Source organism: Cryptomeria japonica, chromosome 1, assembly GCF_030272615.1.
Source record: "Cryptomeria japonica chromosome 1, Sugi_1.0, whole genome shotgun sequence".
Taxonomy (NCBI): domain Eukaryota; kingdom Viridiplantae; phylum Streptophyta; class Pinopsida; order Cupressales; family Cupressaceae; genus Cryptomeria; species Cryptomeria japonica.
In genome coordinates, this window is record NC_081405.1 from 614566878 (window position 1) to 614575150 (window position 8273).

The window sequence follows — 8273 nt, forward strand, 5'->3', positions numbered from 1 at the left end:
ATAGGATCGATTTCCAGGAGGAGTACAGAGATTTGATAACTTTGCTCAATCGAGTTACAGGGGCTCCTCAAGCCTTCTTCTTCGAAAAGTGGATGTTCTTCTTCATTCAAGTAATAGTCCAAGGAAAAGGAGTGCTTCATTGGGCCAGAATCATTAGCAATTGTTTGGACATGCAGTTAAGAAGGCTGAGACCCACAAAATCTTTCCACATGAGCTCATATGTTATATATGCCTTAATCAGAAGTTTTGAGTACGCAGGGCTACCTCATAGAGGAGTGATCGGAAGAGGACCCAGAGAAATGAGAGTTTGTGATTCTTATGTTCATCTGCATCATCCACCTAGAAGTGACTACAAGTTAGTCAATGACACCTTCACGATGAACATTACTAGGATATTACAAGGTGGGATTCATAATCGACTATCTCTGGATGCACAGGAGCTTGTGAAGAAGTATGGTGCATGGTTCATCCAATTTCAAAAGTTCACATACATCAGAATTCAGGGGTGTCCTTCACCTCCCTACATGTTGCCAAGATATCCAACAGACAGGATAGTGCTACTTGAGGTGACTAGATAGTTGGCAGCTTATGCGAAGGCATCCAGACACAAGCATGGAAATGGAAATCTCGTGCCCATCATATTGGGGAATTCAGTTGAGGTGTGTCCTAACACTCAAGCCTTGGAGGATGCAGAGAAGGAATTATCTTTATACTCATTCTCATCCTTTGCCTCCCGGGAGAATTTTGATCCTCATGGTTATATGGAGGAGACAGTCGGCAGGAAGTACAAGCATGAGTTTCAGGTAGAAGACTTTTGGATGAATCTCCCAAGTGATTTAGAAGTTAAGAGAAAGATGCATTCTCGGCTACCCTTAGATCTCATCAGGAAATGCAAAGTTTATAGAGTAGCTGATCAGGCTCAAGATAATGGTAGGTACCTCCAATCATCTTACGAGAAAGAGGACAAGGAAGTGAAAATAGATTGGAATGAGCCCGAGGTTTTAGACCTGAGATCTTTGATGGCTCCTGTTTTATCATGCACTCGCAGATGGGTGGATGTACAACATCAGAAGTTGAAAGAGCAGAATGTATCAATGACATTCACTTTGGAGGCAAGACCAGAAGAAGGCAAAGCAAGCGTGAGTGAGAATACTTCTCATTCCAAAGGCTCAAAAAGGAAAGAAAAACCTGAGAAAAGAGAATCCGCCAGGAAGAAGCAGAAGGCAAACCCCGATCACCCACCAAGCACATCTTCTCGACATGAAAAGAAGGCAGATCAGGAGAAGATGGTATATGAAATTGATGAGTCTATGGAATCCATGGTACAAAATGACAAGCAAGAAAAGGGACAGACACCTCAGCAGTCATCGAGTAGATCTCCCCAAGTTGATGCTAATGAGCTACATGAAGAGAAGAATGATGATGAAGCGACATCTCCTTTCCGAGAGGATGGACCACTGCTTAAAGAAATACAAGTAAAGGAAACAAGATCCACCATTCTGGATTGGTTAAAAGAGAGATTGACAAGGGTAGTTGTGGTTGAAGAAGAAGAAGATATATTTGATTTAGAAAGCCTTATAGGGAGTTCTCAAGGGGTGATAGAAAAGAGGAAGGCCACAAAAATGTCCAAGGTAATTCGAGATGAGACAGGATCCAGGAAATTGCAAGTAGCTACTCCAGTAGTGGACGAATATGAGGGTGAGATTCTTGCAGATGAGTATGACTTAGAAACATTTGAGCTTGGTCCACTTACCACCGAACAAGCGATGGAAGAGGCAACCGATTCATTTGAAGCACTTAAAGACAAACTTAAAGAAGAAATGGAAAAGAATAAGAAGCTTGAGAGAGAGGTCGGTGCTTGGAGAGGCTATTTTAGTCATCTCAATCAGCCCTTGAGACGTCAGGATCTAGCAGTATCTCCTTTACAAGCACTCCCTCTTGAATCGGTTGGCGAGGCAGAAAGGGTCAAGAACTTGGTTCAGCTTATGAGCTCTTGGATTGATAAATCCCACATAGTAGTCGTTGAATTTACAACAAGAATGATGAAGACAGTTCATCGAGCTATCCAGGTCCTTGAGGTTATCCATAATCTAATGATAACTGTAGCCGCTTTCACTCACACTAGAGATGTTATCATTCCTGTTCTACAAGTAATAAGGCAAACACCAAGACGGATCCTGGCACAAGAAAAGATAATGGATGGAGGAACCCAGAACCTCCTACAGTGGTCAGCTCTGCTCCAGATGAAAGAGGTCCTTTTTGAGGACATCAACACCAAATGCAATCAAGTTGAAGGTATCATCCATCCAATTCAAGATAGGGTGTTTGAAGTATTGTGTACCATTCTTGGCAGGCGGATCGAGATTGAGACAGATGTGGACATCCAAGAGTTGGAGGAGAGAATCAAGGTCATTTTTTGCAAAGAGGGGAACGTCATCACAGATGAGCAATGAGATTAGATGTTCACTACCATGTTCCTAATTGAGAAGATCAAAGAACTTGAACCTGGATGGCAGTCAACTCTTCTCACTGCTTTTGATCAAGTCCTTCACTTGGAAGAACGAATGAAGAATCTTCCTGAGATTCCCATTGGTAAGATTGAGGGAATTGTGTCCAGATTCGTTGGATATGCTAAAAAAGAGCATAGGAAAGGGAACAAAATTTTAGATGAAAAGTTGTTATAGGATGATGTGGCAGCTTAATTCCTATTGGTCTATGTTTCCTCGATATTTGTGCCAATTAAATATTTGGCTATGCATTTAATAATGTTCATCTAAATGGGGACCTTTTTTTGTAACAAACCCTAATTAGGGTTTAGGTGTCAAAATCTCAGCCATTGATCTTCTTTCGATCTGGGCCATTCATTGTATTTGAGGATGCTATATATACCCTCACTCATTTTCATTTTGATAATAGTTAGAAGTTAGAGAAGAGAGAGAGCTTAGAGAGAAGAAAGTTATTGTGTAGCACGATTGAGTAGTGAAGAAAGAATTTTGAACAATTGTTGTCCATTTGGCTTTGAGATCAATAAAATATTGAAGTTATGGTGTTTTATTGCAATACTTGTGGCTATCTTCATGATTGTTTATTTTGTTGAATCACTCTCAGTTGAAGTAGTATTTAAGTTTAAGTTTGAAGGACTAAGTGTTGTGCTTGATCTTTGGTGAGATTCATGTTCCAAACCACTAGCTTCTTACTGATTGTAAGGACGCCTTGTGTGGTCAACTGGAAATATTGAGATTGCTTAAGAATTCAATCATTTTGGGAGTATTGATATGTATCTCTATGATAGTACCTATATCCTTGATGATTTGAAAATTACTTGAATCACCTTAGAAGATCGCATCAATTCCAATAGAGTTGTAATTTCTTGGCGATACTGAAATTGGTAGAATCTTACCAAGTCCAGCCTTCATTAAGTCATTCTTAGGATTAGATTAGCATTCATCCCTTGAAACCCTTATCTTTTGCTATTTTTTGAGAATCTGTTAGTGTTAGGAAGATCTTGTTCCTACAGTCAAAAAGAGAGTAATACGGACAAGCTTTCTCAGAAAGTACGTAAGACCCCTTGAAGAAACAACATATACAATGACCACTGGTGCTTATCCACACGTAGAGATCCTACAACGAAGAACCTTGAAGCCATCTTGATTGATCCTTTTCGCGATATCTTCAGCATTTAGAGGCTTTAATCAAGAGAGGATAAGGTACCATTTAGGTATTTTATTTTGTGTTTGGTTGTGTACAAAATACACATCAACACTAAGAAACTGAAATACCACAAATTTTCAAACCATTTAAACAACCTGTAGGCTCAGTTGTGATTAATCACAATAGATTCATGATTTTTATTTCTTTATGGGCTAACATTGAGCAGATTAAAGAAGGCCTTACTGACATGTTGGAAACAGTTTGGGACTAAGATCCTAACTAGATTAGCACAAATGAACAGACTTCGTTATCTGAATGGATCATGAAGCTATTGTCCTTTACGTTCATAGGCTTGAAATTCGATCAAAATTAATTGATGATAATTCATGTCATCGAGTCCACAACTCTTCCTACTGGCTCCTATCTCTGTTTCTAAATGGCTTCATAAATGAATGTATGTACATTAATAAGTGTATACTACCTAGTTATAATACAAAACAACACAAAATTGTTTAGACTGGCTCATAGGAAGAATTGGGCCCTAAACTCTGTTTATTATGTGCAGACCTGATTCATAGAGGCATGATTTGGTTCTATATGCCAATGTCAGACCAATCCATTCTCCTGGTTTGGGCATGGAGGACAATCATAATTTAAGAACATTTGGTAGTTATGGTGTGTGATATTGATATGTAATGATATATTAAAAACATTCGATGCTGTAAATATATAGTGTGTGAGGCAATACAATTTAACAGTGTGAATATTCTACATTATACAACAGATATGGAATCAGGATGAGAACTCTAGACTAATATCTAGTGTAGTAATATCAACTCGAAAGTAAATAAGGCAGTAAAAATAATATTAAGAAGACAGATGAAAGATAAGCCATATAAAAAAGTTTGCACCTAAGAGACCACACAGGTCATACATAGTGATCAAATGAGAAGGCTGAGTTAAGCCTGTATGAACAGAAATAGAAGGGAGAAGTAGACACCACCATACATAGCCAAACGAGTAAATATGACTATCTCTTGCAACCCATGACATGATGACAAGGACCAGAACTGTCTATATAGTTTGTTCACACAAGTTATTTTTCCTATAACAAACAAATCACAAAAGACAATGTTGATCAGTAAGTGTTGCCAAAATGATTTCCAAGGTCCATATTGAAGGCACAACAAAGAGCATCATAATGCTCAGACTCAATGTTGCCACAAAAAATGATCATCAACATAGATAGTTGGGGCATGAAGGTACTGTTGTCATAGTTCTGATCAATTATCATCTTTAATGTGACAAACTCTGCCTCCTTTGAGTGTAGCACTGCACTTGGTACACATACGAGATTCTCTAGATTAGAGACATATGTACCACACAAAACTGGGCACTATGATGTTGTGATTCAAATTGTTTGTCTTGCATAGCTAAAGGACCATGGACTCTACAGTTGAAATGATATAACTAGAGATTATTCTTATCATTGCAGTGCATGCATGAAGAGAATCAGAAGAGCAAGTTGCTGACTAAAACAATGCAGGATAACTAGGACATAATGCTAAGAAGATTCAATCAGACCTCCCACTCATTTGATCCTGTTGTATCATAAAGTATTTCTCAGCCTTGAAATTCATTATTTTCAGGGTTTGCAACTTTTTCTTTGAAACAGAACAAGGGTCTCAGCACCATGTAGGTTTCCAGTTAATTTGATTTGCATAAATAGTTTTCTGATTTAAACCCAAAACATGTAATATAGATCACACACAAAGAAAATAGTCAAGGGTCATTGGCATAAGACAACTGAACAGAGGGTATTCATATGATTGCAGTGCTTACATAAAGAGAATCCGAAGACCAAGTTGCTGACTAAAACAATGCAGGACAACTAGGACATAATGCTAAGCAGATCCAATCGGACTTTCCATTCATTTGAGCCTGTTGTATCATAAAGTATTCCTCAGCCTTGAAATTTTGAATTCATGATTTTCAGGGTTTGCAACTTTTTCCTTGAAGCAGAACAAGGGACTCAGCACTATGTAAGTTTCCATTTACTTTTATTTGAATAAATAACTTTCAGATTTAAACCCAAAATATGTAATATAGATCACACACAAAGAAAATAGTCAAGGGCCATTGGCATAAGACAACTGAACAGAGGGTGTTTCGATCATTGCAGTGCTTACATGAAGAGAATCAGAAGAGCAAGTTGCTGACTAAAACAATGCAGGAAAACTAGGACATAATGCTAAGCAGATCCAATCAGACTTCCCATTCATTTGAGCCTGCTGTATCATAAAGTATCCCCCAGCCTTGAATTCATGATCTTCAGGGTTTGCAACTTTTTCTTTGAAGCGGAACAAGGGACTCAGCACCATCTAAGTTTCCAGTTAATTTGATTTGCATAAATAACTTTCTGATTTAAACCCAAAACATAAAATATAGAGCACACCCAAAGAAACTAGTCAAGGGCCATTGGCATAGACAACTATAGATTGTACTAATAAAAACAGATACATGACCACTAAGTTTCAACACCTTGGAGATAAGTTTTAATTATACAGAATAATGTATCATTCGAGGCAATTCAAATAGGTTTCTTAAAAGAACTTGTCCATTGACAGTGAATTTTCGCTGAACAGATATATTGTGCAAAGACAAAATAAAATGCAGAATTGACATTGAATTTGAAACGATATTCATAGAAAACACACTATACATTTTAAGAATAGTTTAAACACCGCACCTGCAAACTCCGCGAAAAACCCTTTTACAGCGTCACATATTCAGCAGAATTTCGAATTCTTCTCTGCTCGTTATAATGGAAATTTTTTTGAATAATTTTGGTTTTTCTGCCCATTCAAATTTGAACTTAAACGCGAGGGATGTGGATGCTCGCAGCACGAGTTTGCCGTTGGCGCAGGCATTTGAAAAAAGCACGTGTCATATTTTTTGGGGGACCGAGCTGGATGTGTTGGCCTAAAGTTGATGACCGTTGTAAGATGTAATTCAAAATTTGAGGAAAATTGTATTTCACAAAGGGGAGATTTTAGATTTAATTTTAAAAAAAGTTATTATCAAAAATATATTTGAGAGGTTAGGTCGAACAATAGATTTTATTTAGCTTACTTAAAATTATTATAAAATATATATTCATCTTATCATAATGTCATGGTTTAGCATATCTTGTTGAATATTTATTTTTGTATCTATTTCGATGTAATGTCTTTAATGCATTTATGTATTAACAAATAGCATGCTTTTGCATTAAGTTTGGCTCATGCCTTAATCTTTATTTATTTTTATTTCCTCCCACTTATATTTATTGTACTATATATTCATCATTCACCCTTCATTTATTACACCTTATTTGGACTTCACTTAATACATTTACTTCACACCTCAAGATTTATCATTTCACTGGTAAAGATCAAACTCATCATGTGCAAGAATGAAACTCAAAACTTAAATTTCAACTTTTGTGTCCCTTACTATTAGCTATTTCAAGTTGACTCATACATGTTTGTGTGGCATGTTGTTATTTCTTTGTATTTAAGGATATTGATGTGCCATTAAATTGAAAATATGCAAGGATGGGGAAGAATAGGCAACATCAAGGAGAAATCATTGGTGCACACTTCCATTTCTAAAAGGATGAGAATAGAATCTGCATCATATACATATAGGCAACTTTCACGCTTGTAGATGATGTATTTAAATCTTCATTCAAAGGATCATAAAGTCCACGAGTCTAACCTAGGAGAACTTGACCTTGATAATCTAGTAGGTTCCCTTAAGGTGCTTATTAACACCATAGACCTTATAAGCTAAATAGATTTCACAGATTGAAGTAAACAATTATATAATTCTTTTTTTAAAGAGAAAGTAAGGTTGATGAACAAATCCTATTTAGCTTACTTAAACTTATTGTAAAAAAAATGTATTCATTTTTTCTTATGTAATGGTAAAATTAACATTTCTTGTTGAATATTTAGTTTTGTGCACAATAGTTTTGTATCCACTTCAATGGAATGCCTTTAAGATAATTATGTATCAACAAATAACATGCTTTTGTGTTAGGTTTGGCTTGTTCCCAAATATATATTTATCCTTATTTCCTCCCACTTATATTTCTGGATCATATATTCACCATTGACCCTTCATTTATTACATCTTATTTGCACTTACATTAATACATTTACTTCATATGCCTTGATATTTATCATTTCACTGCTAAAGATCAATCTCATTATGTGCAAGAATGAAACTCGAATTTAAATTTCAAATTTTGTGTCCCTTACTATTAGCTACTTTGAGTTGACCCAATAGACCTTTTTGTGACATGTTATATCTTGCTATTTTAGGATATTTCATATGTCATTGAATTGAATGTATGCAAGGATAAGGAAGAGTAAGCAACATCAAGGAGAAATAATTGGTGCAGACTTCAATTTCTAAAAGGACAAAGAATATAATTTACATCATATACATGTAGGAAACTTGCATGCTTTTATATGATGTCTTTGAATCTTTATTCAAAGCATCATAAAGTTTGTTGATCCATGAGTCTAACCCAGGAGACTTGACATTGATAATTTAACATGTTCCCTTAAGGTTCT

The 8273-nt window shown here is 36.3% G+C and overlaps 1 long non-coding RNA gene across 1 annotated transcript in view; it reads right to left on the reverse strand.

Annotated features, from left to right (window-relative positions):
• LOC131059792 (uncharacterized) overlaps positions 1-6596 on the reverse strand; it is a 48053-nt gene extending 41457 nt beyond the window's left edge. The window contains exon 1 of the long non-coding RNA XR_009110247.2: positions 6401-6596. This is a non-coding gene — a long non-coding RNA (uncharacterized LOC131059792). The remainder of the gene's footprint in view (positions 1-6400) is intronic.
• Positions 6597-8273: the final 1677 nt, after the last annotated feature.